The sequence below is a fragment of the Rattus norvegicus genome, chromosome 15, assembly GCF_021556685.1.
Source record: "Rattus norvegicus strain SHRSP/BbbUtx chromosome 15, alternate assembly SHRSP_T2T, whole genome shotgun sequence".
NCBI lineage: Eukaryota > Metazoa > Chordata > Mammalia > Rodentia > Muridae > Rattus > Rattus norvegicus.
Genome location: NC_141548.1, coordinates 79,671,648 through 79,686,749, shown reverse-complemented (window position 1 = coordinate 79,686,749; position 15,102 = coordinate 79,671,648). Strand labels below are relative to the sequence as shown.

General features: G+C 38.9%; 1 pseudogene; it reads left to right on the top strand.

Moving 5' to 3' along the window:
* The first annotated feature begins 8,512 nt into the window (after positions 1-8,512).
* Ppial4g (peptidylprolyl isomerase A like 4G) lies at positions 8,513-9,154 on the top strand (annotated as a pseudogene).
* The last annotated feature ends 5,948 nt before the right edge of the window (positions 9,155-15,102 follow it).

Genomic DNA, 15,102 nt, shown 5'->3' with positions numbered 1-15,102 from the left:
GTTCTACAGAACCCATAAAGAAATAAATAAACTTTGTAAAGAGAAATTTTAAAAAGAAATAATGCTTTCTACTTACTCAATTTTTCATATGTGCCTTAGAGTTTCAGCACTATTCCAATAATTATTTTGCCTACTAAAATGCTTGTATAGTTCAGATTTTAGTGTTCTAAATTTAAAAGACAAAACTCTTATCTTCAACAGAGTCAAGGCTTCTAGTCTAGATTTATGCTATAGACTACAATTCATATAGCTATTTAGGTTTAAATAAATTAATAATTATTAAAGTTTAAAAGTAGGTTTTAATCATACAAAACTTATTATAATTTCTCAATAATAAATGAAGCTAGTGACTGCTACATCAACTAGAGTAGCTTATGTACAAAGTACAAATGAAGCAGCGGTACTCAAATTATTTCCACCCATCTCTTCAGTAGATACATGGTAGATGAATTAGTCAGCAAATCATGTCATGTATTGTGAAGAAAGGAAAACATGAAAAGCAATCTGGTCTATTTTTGATCATATGTTAAAAGTCTATATTTTGTGCATAATTGATTTTTACCTTGGTCACAAAATGAGAGAAATAAAAAATACATTATTGCTGAATGATTAACACTATACATTGTAGGACACATTGAATGTACCAGACAACATCCAGCACTATGTAGGATTCAACCAATATTAGTCATTTTATAGTTCCATTGTATCAATTATTCAATGACTAAATGAAAATATTTTAATATTTTAAATGTATTCTCTCATATATTACATTGTGACTGAAGTTTCTTCCTCATCCCCTCCTTGTTGCTCCCTTTGGTAGCTGTAAGTGTTTGGCTACACCGCTTTGGGCTCCAGGTGAATTGCACATGTGCACCAGCTCAGGTGCTATCTTTGGGTCCTCAAATTAAACACACACAAATTATCTTATTTTTAAATGCCACAGCTATCTTAACGGCTGGGCAGTCCTAAACCTTCTCCTTCTGCTCCAGGTTCAATAGGAGAAATGGCCAGTAGCCAATGGGGACAAGTACCTTCCCTGTGTGGATATGGAGATTCCCAGTTCAATCAAAGCTTTAGAACCAACCTCCAACACCCATCCACTTTTCCCCTCCCCCATATCTACTCCTCCATTTCTCTTCAGAAAAGGACAGGCCAACCAGGGATAGCAACTAAACATGACATATAAAATTCTAGAAAGACTAGGCACCTCCCCTCATTGCTTTAGAGAGAGACCTTGCTTTGTTAGGAGCCCCACAAGGTCACCAGGCTACACAATTATGGAATTTATATAGTGTTGTTTTTTGAAATCCATTTGTGGGTTGCAGAGATGGCTCAGCACTGATTGCTCTTCCAGAGGTCCTGAGTTCAATTCCCAGCGACCACGTGGTGGCTCACAACCATCTGTAATGGTGATTCGATGCTCTCCTCTGGTGTGTCTGAAGATATGAGAATATTATAAATTGCAGTTTATTCATAATCTCCTCCTTTTTAAGCTCTCCCTAGACCCAGGTCCATTCTACGCATGCCTATACTTTTGTGTCCTCATTTTTTTAATATACTCCTATATACTTTTATGTGTGCTGTGTACATACTTATGGGTGGATGGTCATCAACTGGAGCATGTTTGGACAACCATAAAACACTCGTAAAAAGTAGCAACTCTCCTGCTTCTGGAACCTGTCAATTACTCAGAGCTTAGCTACGGATAGGGATTTACTAGTACCTCCGTACTCTGTGTTGGAGTTATTCTGCCTTGCGTTTGAATAGATAGTGCTCATGCTGCCTTAACTGGGAAAGTGAGAGTACACCAGCCTGGCCTTAGATGGAGACGACCTTTCTATTTGTGTCCCTCCATTTTTATATCTGAACTATTCCAATTATATGCAAAACCATGGGTGGCATTGCTACAACAAACAACAAACTCATGAGACATTTAAAATAATATCACATCACCACAGACACATTTATGAGTTATTTAAAAGGCATGTTCTCAACACCCAGTCTCATGTGTGGTATTATGTCTGACGAATTTATCATATTAGTTTTCCATAGTAAATGATTTTATTTATTTTAAATTTATATTTATTTATTTACACCCCAAACACTGCCCCCTCTCAGTCGTTCCCCACAAAAACATCTCTCCATCCTCCCTCCCCTTCTCTGTAATGGTGTATTCCCCTGGGTATCCCCCTCATCCCAGTGCATTGAGTCTCTTCTAGTGTAGACTCATTCTCTCCCAGTGAGGCCTGAAAAGGCAGCCCGTTTGGGGAAGGACACTATAGACAAGCTACAGTTTTAGGGAGAGTTTCTGGTACAGTTTTTGGGGGACCCACTTGAAGACTGAGCTGCATGTCTGTTACATATGAGCAGGGGGCGCTTCACTGCAGTCCATGTGTGTTGTTTGTTGGTGGCTTAGACTCTGAGAGCTCCCAGAGGTACAGGTTAGTAGACTATGTTCATCTTCCTATGGGGTCCCCTCATGTCAGGACCACCAATCCCCAAGTAATCCATAAAAGTCCCCAATCTGTGTCCAGTGTTTGACTGTGTGTATTTCCATCTGTTTCTGTCAGCTGCTGAGTAGAGCCTCTCAGATGATAGTTACTATTGACCACCACACTTCACTCTGATTTTATGTAGAATGTATTTTTCCTGCACAATGACTTCTTCCGTACTCATTTAGACATTAGAGCACTGCTTAGACATTAGAGCTTTGTATAAAATGTGTTGCTTTTTCACATTTAATTTCCACTGCCTTTTCAAGAGCAACAGTAGACTGGTAGTCGATAAAATGAACTGTGTGTAATTTTCCATTTTGCTCAAAAGCAAATAATGCTAATCATAGAAACTAGAATGAAGCACTTGCTTTTACTGCATTAAAGCTGTTAAATTCTAATGAATTATTTAGCAATTTAGGGTCTATTTAGTCTGTATAGGAAAGAAATATCTAGGAAGCTAATCTTATTCAGTTAGAGTAAGTGTTAAACAAAGCAGTTTGAATCATTCTACCACATTTAGCTTACTGCCTCAAGGAGTAGGTCTGAATTAGAATATGCTATATATAATGAGATGGTTTAGGAAAGTGTCTGCCATACATTCTTCACAATAAAGTTCCCGAAAGCAATTCAATTTAGTAAGAAGTTAAAATCAAAAGCATTTTCCCAAAAGCCTATTCGATCTTCTATATGACTATGTGTGAAAACACAAACATATACATACCCTTCACAGACTTGCTATTGATACGAATTACATATACATTCACCTTAAGTTGTATATATATTATAAATATAAATCACATATACATATATTATATATAAACATTATATATATATATATAAATATATAAATATATGAATTCTTTTCTTTCTTTTATGTTTTTACAGTTCAGTCATTGCCTCCCTCCATGTCTTCATTTCCACATTTCCTCATCTCATTCCTCCTTTCTTCTGTCTTCCTACACACCAGGCAATCCCACCTCTAGGGTCTCAAGTCTCTCAAGGGTTAGGCTCATGTTATCCTACTGAAGCCAGGCCTTACTGTCCTCTGCTGTATATATGTCAGGGCCCTCAGCAACCAGCACATGTATGCGTCCTGATTGGTGGCTCAGTGTCTGAGAGATCTCAGGTGTCCTGGTTAGTTGAGACTGCTGGTCTTCTTATGGAGTTGCCCTCCTCCTCAGCTTCTTGCAGCTTTTCCCTAATTAAACCACAGGGGTCCCAAACTTCAGTCCAATGGTTGGGTATAAGTATCTGCATCTGTCTCAGTCATCTGCTTGTTGGGCCTCCCAGAGGACAGCCATGCTATCCTCCTGTCTTCAAGCACACCATAGCATCAGTATTAGTGTCAGAACTCAGAGCTTCCCCTTGAGATGAGTGCCAAATTGGGCTGGTCATCAGAACACCTTTCCCTCAGTTTTTTTCTCCATGTTTGTCCCTGTAGTTCTCTTGGACAGGAACAATTTTGGGTCAGAATTTTAACTGTGAAATATCAACCCCATCACTACACATGATGCCATGTCTTTCTAATGGTAGACACTATGAGTTACCTCTTCCCACTGTTGGGCATCTCATTGGAGGTCCCTCCCATTGAGTCCTGAGAGTCTCACCTCTCAGGTTTCTGGTACATTCTAGAGGGTCCCTCCACCTCCTACCTCCCGAGGTACCCTGTTTCCATTCTTTCTCCTGGCACTCAGGGCTTCAGTCCTGTCTCCCCCAAACTCCCCCTACACCTGATCATGTTCCCCTTTTCCTTTCTCTCTCTCTTCTCCCACTCAGGTCCCTCTCTCTGCCTCCAGTGATTGATATTTCCCCCCTCCTCACTTGGGGCCTTCTGATTGTTAACCCTCTTGAGTTCTGTGGATTTGTATCATAGATATTCTGTAATTGTTTGGCCAGTATCCACTTCTTAGTGAGACCACCCATGTCCTTTGGGTCTGAGTTACCTCATTCAGGATGATTATTTTCTAGTTCCTTCCATTTGTCTGAAAAACTCATGATATCCTCGTTCTTAATAGCTGAATAGTATTTTATTGTGTAAATGAACCACGTATTCTGAATCCATTCTTCGGTTGTGGGACATTTAGTTTGTTTCCAGCTTCTGGCTATCAAAGATAAGGCCTCTAAGAACATAGTAGAACACATGGCCCTGTGGTATGGTAGGGCACCTTTTCTGTATATACGTAAGAATGGTATAGCTCTGTATTCAGATGGATGATCTATATCTAATTTTCTGAGGAACCTCAAAATTGATTTCCAGTGGGGTTGTACCAGTCTGCAATCCCACCAGCAATGACGGAGTGTTCTTTTTTTTCACTTCCTCAACATGTGCTGTCACCTGAGTTGTTGATCTTAGCCATTCTGATTGGTATGCGGTGGAATCTCAGGGTCATATTGATTTGCATTTACCTGGTCACTAAGGACTTTCGACATTTCTTTAGGTGCTTCTCAGCCATTCAAGATCCCTTTGATGTGAATTCTCTGTTTAGCTCTATACCCCATTTTTTGATTGGGATGTTTGGTTTTTTTGGAAGTTAGCTTCTTGAGTTCTTTATATATTTTGGGTGGGGGGTTAGTGAAGATATTTTTCCCAATCTGTATGTTGCGAATTTGTACTATTGACTATGTACTTTGCCAAACAGAAGCTTTTGGACTTCATGAGGTCCTTTTATCAATTCTTGATCTTAGAGCCTGAGCCACTGGAGTTTTGTTTAGGACTCCTTCCTCCACCACTGTGTCAATGAGTTTGAGACTCTTTACCACTTTTCCATCTATTAGATTCAGTGTATCTGGTTTTATGTTGAGGTTCTTGATCCATTTGCACTAGAGCTTTGTACAATGTGATAACCATGGGTCAACTTGCATTCTTTTGCAGCAGACATCCAGTTAGACCAGCATCATTGGTTGGAGATGCTTTCTTTTTTTCTTTTTTCTTTTCTACTGTATGGTTTTGGCTTCTTTGTCAAAGATCATATGCTCATAGATATGAGCGTTTATTTCTGGGTCTTCAATTCTATTCCACTGATCATCTCGTCTGTCTCTGTCTCTGTACAAATACCACGCTGTTTTATTTGTGTGTGTGTGTGCGTGTGCGTGTGCGTGTGCGTGTGCGTGTGTGTGTGTGTGTGTGTGTGTGTGTGTGTGTGTGTTTACCACTATTGCTCTGTAGTACAGCTTGAAGTCAGGGATGGTGATTCCCTCAGAAGTTTTTTTATTGTTAAGAATTGTTTTTGCTATCATGAATTTTTTGTTTTTCCTTATGAAATTGAGAATTTCTCTTTCCATGTTTATGAAGGCTTGTTCTGGAATTCTGATAGGATTGTGTTGAATCTATAGATTGATTTTGGTATAATGGTCATTTTCACTATGTTAGTCCTATCAATCCATGAACACGTGAAATCGTTCCATTTTTTGAGGTCTTCTTCGATTTCTTTCCTAAGAGACTTGAAGTTCTTGTCATACAGATCTTTCACTTGTTTGGTTAGAGTCACACCAAGATATTTTATATTGTTTGTGACTACTGCGAATGGTGTTGTTTCCCTATGTTCTTTCACAGCCATATCATGAAGGAAGGCTACTGATTAGTTTCAGTTAATTTTGTATCAGGCCACTTTTCTGAAGTTGTTTATCAGCTATAGAAGTTCTCTGGTAGACTTTTTGGGGTCGCTTACGTATACTAACATATCAACTTGACTTATTTTCCAATGTATATCCCCTTTTGCTGACTTTGGTTGTTTTATTCCTCTAGCTTGTACTTCCAGTACTATATGGAATGGATACAGGGAGAGTGAACAGCTTTGTCTTTTCTCTGATTTTAGTGGGAATCCTTCAAATATCTCTCCATTTAATTTGATATTAGCTGTTAGTTTGGTATATATTGCTTTTATTAGGTATGGGCCTTGAATCTCTCCAATACCTTTAACATGAAGGGGTGTTGCATTTTGTGAAACGTTTTTTTCAGCATCTAAGGAGGGAATTTATGTATCATGTGTTTTTTGTTTTTTGTTCTTTGTTTTTTTTACTTTGAGTTTGTTTATGTAGTGGATCACATTTATGGACGTTTGTATGTTGAATCAACCTTGCATCCCTGAGATGAAGCCTACAGGATCACAGTAAATGATTGTTTTGATGTGTTCTTGGACTTGATTTGATAGAATTTTATTGAGTATTTTTGCATCAATATTCATAAGCAAAGTTGGTCTAAAGTTTTCTTTCTCTGTTGGGTCTTGGTGTGGTTTAGGTAACAGAGTAATTGTGGCTTCATAGAAAAAGTTATGCAGTATTCCTTCTGTTTATATTTTATGGAATAGTTTGAGGTGTGTTGGTATTAGCTCTTTTTTGAAAGTCTGGTAGAATTCTCAACTAAAGCCCTGCTTTTTTTTCTTGAGAGTTTTTTTTTAAATGACTTCTATTTCCTTAGGGGATATGAGACTGTTTCTTTTACCTGCTCTTTATTTAAGTTTCGTACCAATACTGTCCAAACTATTCCACAAAATAGAAACAGAAGAAGCATTACCTAGTCCCTTCTATGAAGCCACAATTACTCTTATACCTAAACCACACACAGACCCAACAAAGCAAGAGAACTTCAGATCAATTTTCTCTTATGAGTATTGATGCAAAAATACTCAATAAAATTCTTGCAAACTGAATACAAGAACATATCAAAATGACTATCCATCATGATCAAGTAGGCTTCATTCCAGGGATGCAGGGATGGTTCAAGATACAGAAATACATTAACATAATCCACTATGTAAACAAACTAAAAAAAAAGCACATGACCATCTCATTAGATGTTCAGAAAGCATTTGACAAAATTCAACAGCCCTTGATGTTTAAAGTCTTGGAATCAAGATCAGTATCAGGAATTCAAGGCCCATACATAAGCACAGTAAAAGCAATATACCGCAAACCAGTAGCCAACATGAAACTAAATGGAGAGAAACTTGAAGCAATCCCACTAAAATCAGGGTTTGGACAAGGCTGCCCACTTTCTCCCTACTTATTCAATATAGTACTTGAAGTCATAGCCAAAGCAATCAGACAACAGAAGCAGGTCAAATAGACGCAAATCGGAATGGAAGAAGTCAAAATATTTGGAGATGATATGATAGTATATTTAAGTGACCAGAAAAGTTCAGCTTGCTTTCTTATAGAAACCAGGACTACCAGCTAAAGGATGGGACCACCCACCATGGGCTGGTCCCTCCACTCCTTGATGACTAATTGAGAAAATGCCTTATAAGATGAGTCTCATGGAAGCATTTCCTCAAGGGAGGCTCCTTTATCTATGATAACTCCAGCTTGTGCCAACTTGACACACAAAACCAGCCAACACAACAATGTATAATATTTATTTAAGCTATATATTTGTACATAGTTATACCACCTTTATTCCTTATGATTAATTCTCTCCCCTCACTCTCTTCTTAGTTCTTTCTTCCTGTCTTCCTCCTTTCTTTTCCTATATTTGTTGCTTGTTGTTTTGTGTTTATTTCTTCTCTTACAAATTGCTGGCTACATTTCTGATATATCATTATTCCAAAATTATACTGCTTCTGGTAAAATCCCCTCCCAGAATTTAGGCAGTTTTTGATATCAGAGTAGCATATTAATCTCAAATGATATCACAAGAAAATTGAAAAGCATTATTTTTTGGTAGGAGCCACTTCTTAGTGTGTTTATCTGGGGATTGAAGAGTCTGTGTATTGGATATTTTGGATCCATGGATAGGAAACTTTCTAGTCTCTCACTGAAACATTTGTCATATCATAATATTCAGTTATCTAAAAGTGTAAATCATGTTCATTTCTGTTGAAGGAGGGAGGAGTAGAAACAGATGACAAGAAAGAAAAGCACTAGGAAGGTATTTTAATAAAATAATGCTGAACTTTCAATATTGTGATATTAAGAATTACAGGTAACTGTACCTTCTAATATTGGTATGTGTATTACATCCTAATAAAGACACAAAGTGTGGCAGATGCCGCTGTTGCTTTTCGTCGCTTGCTGCAGACATGGTCAACCTCACCATGTTCTTCAACATCACTGCTGATGGCGAGCCCTTGGGCCGCGTCTCCTTGGAGTTGTTTGCAGACAAAGTACCAAGGACAGCAGAAAACTTTCGTTCTCTGACCACTGGAGAGAAAGGATTTGGCTATAAGGGTTCCTCCTTTCACAGAATTATTCCAGGATTCATGTGCCAGGGTGGTAAGGTCACCTGCCATAATGGCACTGGTGGCAAGTCCATCTACGGAGAGAAATTTGAGAATGATAGCTTCATCCTGAAGCATACAGGTCCTGGGATCTTGTCCATGGCAAATGCTGGACCAAACACAAATGGTTCCCAGTTTTTTATCTGCACTGCCAAGACTGAGCGGCTGGATGGTAAGTGTGTGGTCTTTGGGAAGGGGAGAGGAGGCACGAACATTGTGGAAGCCATGGAGCATTTTGGGTCCAGGAATGGCAAGACCAGCAAGAAGATCACCATTTCCGACTGTGGACAACTCTTAGTTTCTTTGATTTGCGGGCATTTTACCCATCAAACCATTCCTTCTGTAGCTCAGGAGAGCGCCCCCACCCCATCTGCTCGCAATACCCTGTAATCTCTGCTCTCACTGAAGTTCTTTGGGTTCCATATTATCTTCATTCCCCTTCAAGTCTAGGAGGATTGCAAAGTTAAGTTTATGATTATGAATAAAAACTAATAAGAAAAAAAAAGACACAACGTATAACTGATGCTGTTTTTAGTCAACTGACAGATTATTTGAGGATGGATTCTATACATTGTAATAACTTTCATAATGGGATTGTGGGATATAAGATAAGTTACCAAGCTTCATACTGGTCTTTAAAGCACCAATGAAATTAATGAGGTTAATTAATTTATTAACTAGAGATGAAAAGATTATTATTTAAATCTTGTTTAACAACCATTTGTTCCTCATTTCCTGGACACTACAGTTCTTTGAAATGTTGCAACCTATAAGAGAAACATGAGCTAATATTCTCCAACCAATAAATGAGAATAATAAACAAAAACAAAAACTAAGGGCAGTAGTGTTCATTAAGACAATTAGGAAGAAGTAAGGATGACATACAAATCTCTAAATATGCTCTCTCTAAATGTGCTCTCTTCAAGTCTCCACTGTTCAGCATTTCGGCTAATGGCATCCCCATTGGGTCCTTGGAGTATCTCACATCCATAGTGTCTGGGACTTTCTAGAGGTTCTTCTTATACTTCCAGCCCCCCACTGCTACATATTTTATTCAATCTATACTTTTATTCAATCTCCTGGCCCTCTGGGCTTCCATCCTCTCTCCCCCCATACCTGATCCTGTCCCCCACCTTTACACTCCCCCTCCCCTTTCCCACCCAGGTCCCTCCCTCCTTCAGTTTCCCATAATAATTTTGTTCCCCCTTCTAAGAAGGATGGAAGCATCCACACTTCGGTCATTTTGTTAAGCTTCATATGATCTATGAGATTTACCATGTGTATTCTGACGTTTTTGGCTAATATTGACTTATCAGTGAGTACATATCATGTGTGTCCTTTTGTGCTTGGGTTACCTCACTCATGATGATATTTTGAAGTTATCTATTTACCTGAAAAATTCATCATGTCTTCCTTTATAATAGCTGAGTAGTATTCCACTATGTAAATGGACCACATTTTCTGTATCTGTTCTTCAGTTGAGGGACATCTGGTTTCTTTCCAGCTTCTGGCTATTACAAATAAGGCTGCTATGAATATAGTGGAGCATGAGTCCTTGTTATATATTGGAGCATCAATTTAGTATATGTCCAGGAGTTGTATAGCTGGTTCTTCAGGTAGAACTATTTCCAATTTTCTGAGGAACTGCCAGATTGAGTTCTACAGTGATTGTACCAGTTTGCAATCCCAGCAGTAATAGAGGAGTGTTCCTCTTTCCTCACATCTTTGCCAGCCTGTGTTGTTGCCTGTGTTTTTGACCTTAGCCATTATGATTGGTATAAGGTGGATCTTAGGGTTGTTTTGATGTACATTTCGCTGATGACCAGAGATTAATGCAATAGAGAGTTATGGCCCCCATTTGAGGAATGGTGCCATCTTAAAAGTTTTGTCTCCCTACTTATTCAATATAGTTCTTGAAGTTCTAGCCAGAGCAATCAGACAACAAAAGGAGATCAAAGGGATACAGATCGGAAAAGAAGAGGTCAAAATATCACTATTTGCAGATGACATGATAGTATATTTAAGTGATCCCAAAAGTTCCACCAGAGAACTACTAAAGCTGATAAACAACTTCAGCAAAGTGGCTGGGTATAAAATTAACTCAAATAAATCAGTTGCCTTCCTCTATACAAAAGAGAAACAAGCCGAGAAAGAAATTAGGGAAACGACACCCTTCATAATAGACCCAAATAATATAAAGTACCTCGGTGTGACTTTAACCAAGCAAGTAAAAGATCTGTACAATAAGAACTTCAAGACACTGAGGAAAGAAATTGAAGAAGACCTCAGAAGATGGAAAGATCTCCCATGCTCATGGATTGGCAGGATTAATATGGTAAAAATGGCCATTTTACCAAAAGCAATCTACAGATTCAATGCAATCCCCATCAAAATACCAATCCAATTCTTCAAAGAGTTAGACAGAACAATTTGCAAATTCATCTGGAATAACAAAAAACCCAGGATAGCTAAAGCTATCCTCAACAATAAAAGGACTTCAGGGGGAATCACTATCCCTGAACTCAAGCAGTATTACAGAGCAATAGTGATAAAAACTGCATGGTATTGGTACAGAGACAGACAGATAGACCAATGGAATAGAATTGAAGACCCAGAAATGAACCCACACACCTATGGTCACTTGATTTTTGACAAAGGAGCCAAAACCATCCAATGGAAAAAAGATAGTATTTTCAGCAAATGGTGCTGGTTCAACTGGAGGGCAACATGTAGAAGAATGCAGATAGATCCATGCTTATCACCCTGTACAAAGCTTAAGTCCAAGTGGATCAAGGACCTCCACATCAAACCAGACACACTCAAACTAATAGAAGAAAAACTAGGGAAGCATCTGGAACACATGGGCACTGGAAAAAATTTCCTGAACAAAACACCAATGGCTTATGCTCTAAGATCAAGAATCGACAAATGGGATCTCATAAAACTGCAAAGCTTCTGTAAGGCAAAGGACACTGTGGTTAGGACAAAACGGCAACCAACAGATTGGGAAAAGATCTTTACCAATCCTACAACAGATAGAGGCCTTATTTCCAAAATATACAAAGAACTCAAGAAGTTAGAGCGCAGGGAAACAAATAACCCTATTAAAAAATGGGGTTCAGAGCTAAACAAAGAATTCACAGCTGAGGAATGCCGAATGGCTGAGAAACACCTAAAGAAATGTTCAACATCTTTAGTCATAAGGGAAATGCAAATCAAAACAACCCTGAGATTTCACCTCACACCAGTGCGATTGGCTAAGATCAAAAACTCAGGTGACAGCAGATGCTGGCGAGGATGTGGAGAAAGAGGAACACTCCTCCATTGTTGGTGGGATTGCAGACTGGTAAAACCATTCTGGAAATCAGTCTGGAGGTTCCTCAGAAAATTGGACATTGAACTGCCTGATGATCCAGCTATACCTCTCTTGGGCATATACCCAAAAGATGCCTCAACATATAAAAGAGACACGTGCTCCACTATGTTCATCGCAGCCTTATTTATAATAGCCAGAAGCTGGAAAGAACCCAGATGCCCTTCAACAGAGGAATGGATACAGAAAATGTGGTACATCTACACAATGGAATATTACTCAGCTATCAAAAACAACGAGTTTATGAAATTCGTAGGCAAATGGTTGGAACTGGAAAATATCATCCTGAGTGAGCTAACCCAATCACAGAAAGACATACATGGTATGCACTCATTGATAAGTGGCTATTAGCCCAAATGCTTGAATTACCCTAGATCCCTAGAACAAACGAAACTCAAGACGGATGATCAAAATGTGAATGCTTCACTCCTTCTTTAAATGAGGAAAAAGAATACCCTTGGCAGGGAAGGGAGAGGCAAAGATTAAAACAGAGACTGAAGGAACACCCATTCAGAGCCTGCCCCACATGTGGCCCATACATACACAGCCACCCAATTAGACAAGATGGATGAAGCAAAGAAGTGCAGACCGACAGGAGCCGGATGTAGATCGCTCCTGAGAGACACAGCCAGAATACAGCAAATATAGAGGCGAATGCCAGCAGCAAACCACTGAACTGAGAATAGGTCCCCTATTGAAGGAATCAGAGAAAGAACTGGAAGAGCTTGAAGGGGCTCGAGACCCCAAAAGTACAACAATGCCAAGCAACCAGAGCTTCCAGGGACTAAGCCACTACCTAAAGACTATACATGGACTGACCCTGGACTCTGACCCCATAGGTAGCAATGAATATCCTAGTAAGAGCACCAGTGGAAGGGGAAGCCCTGGGTCCTGCTAAGACTGAACCCCCAGTGAAGTAGACTGGTGGGGGGAGGGCGGCAATGGGGGGAGGGTTGGGAGGGGAACACCCATAAGGAAGGGGAGGGGGGAGGGGGATGTTTGCCCGGATACCGGGAAAGGGAATAACACTCGAAATGTATATAAGAAATACTCAAGTTAATAAAAAAAAAAAAAAAAAGTTTTGTCCCAGGATTTTTCCTGTCTAAAGAAAATGCACAGACAAAATGGACCACAGACTGGAGGAAAGGCCATCCGGAGACCTGCCCAACATGGGATCCATCCCATGTGCAGGTACCAAGCTACAATACTATTGCTGATGCCATATTGTGCTTGCACACAGAAGTCTGGCATGGCTGTCCTCTGAGAGGCTTTGCCAGCACCTGACTTAGACAGAAGCAGTTACTCACAGGCAACCATTGGACTGAGCTCCAGGATCCCTTAGGAAGAGTTAAGGGAAGGACTGAAGGAGTTGAACAGGACTGCAACCCCATAAGAAGAAGAACAATATCAACTAAGTAGATACTTACAGCTCCCAGAGACTAAGCCACAAAACCAAGAGTATACATGGGTTGGTTCCTGGCCCCTGCTACAGATATAACAGAGGATTTCCTTGTCTGGCCTCAGTGGGAGGGAATGCACTTGGTCAGGTGGAGGTTTGATGCCCCAGAGGGTGGACGGTAGAGGGGTCAGGTGGAGAGGATGAGTGGGTAGAGAAGCAGGCTCTTAGAGGTGAAGAGGAGAAGGATGCAGTGGTGAGCTCATGGAGAAGGGGGTCAAAAATAGGGACAACATTTATTATGTAAATAAATAAAATAATAAAAAGTATCTAAATAAAAAGAACTAGACAGAAAATTTGATCTCAGCTAATCAGTATTTATACAAATTTTTACTTACTAAAAGTTACTAGTAATATACTAGCTAATTCATGAATATGTTAATTGATTTTGTTTAAGATACGTGACTGGAAAATAAAAAAGGCAATATCTGATGTCAAGCCTCTTAGATTTCACATGGAAAAGTAGTAGAGTGGTTCCTTGAAAGCCTAATGCCCTAGGTCCAATTCTGGGTAATGGAAAGAAACAAAGGAATTATATACAACACAGGAGAGTGTCCACCCAATTTAAAAGGAGTTTTATTATGATAGCTCTCAATAAATTTAAGATCTTTCCCTGAAGACCAACAGGCCTGACATCAGATGTGCCTTTCTCTTCTCAAGTGTAGTAACTTAAGAATAGTCTGTGAACTTCATGCATTAGTTAATATTTTATTTCTAATTTATAGTGATTGAAAAAGTTTGAAAAGCACAAAGTGATTAGTTGATATCAATTGTGTAAACTTTCTTTAATATGCCATTATTTTGAGTTCAGTTTTACATAATATCTGAACATAAACCATGGGAAAAAAAGAAGGGAAAAGCACATAAAATCTACATGATCACTGATGTATACTTTCCTATAAACAGATTTACTATTTGTAATATGTTTAAATTTCTTTATATAATAGAAAAATTAATTACCAATCTAACACTCTTCTTGGAAGAGTAAATTAGAAAACTCTCATGAAATGTGTGTGTGTGTGTGTGTGTGTGTGTGTGTGTGTGCGCGCGCGCGCGTGTGTGTACTTTTATACTTCAGTGATGTATAACTTAATAACAGTTTTATTCAAACAATTAAAAGAGGTTGAACGATCCTCCATTTATTTAGTAATTATATTATGATTTACTCTGAAAAGTACTGTTGCTTCAGTAGGGTAAATTGCATTGAATTTCTTTAAAACATACCATTTGCAGCCTCATGTTCTACCTGGATAGAGCGAACTCAACAAACTAGATCTAATTTTGGTTTTCATCTTGTTCTTTTTTCCCAAGGTTCCCAAGGGGGTGGGATGTGGAAATGATGACAAGCTTGACTAACTCACAAGCAGCTGAAATTTTATTGCCATTCTTTTAAAAGTAGTTTTAACTGGTACTTATCCCAGAGGGATATACACTAAAAGACAGATGTTGGTTCTTTTTCCTTTTGTTTCTTTTCCTCGGGCTAGAACTTGTTTGTTTTGTTTATTAATTGAGGCTAACACATGAGCTGAGTCATAACTACTCAGAGATTCTAGAAAATTTAAC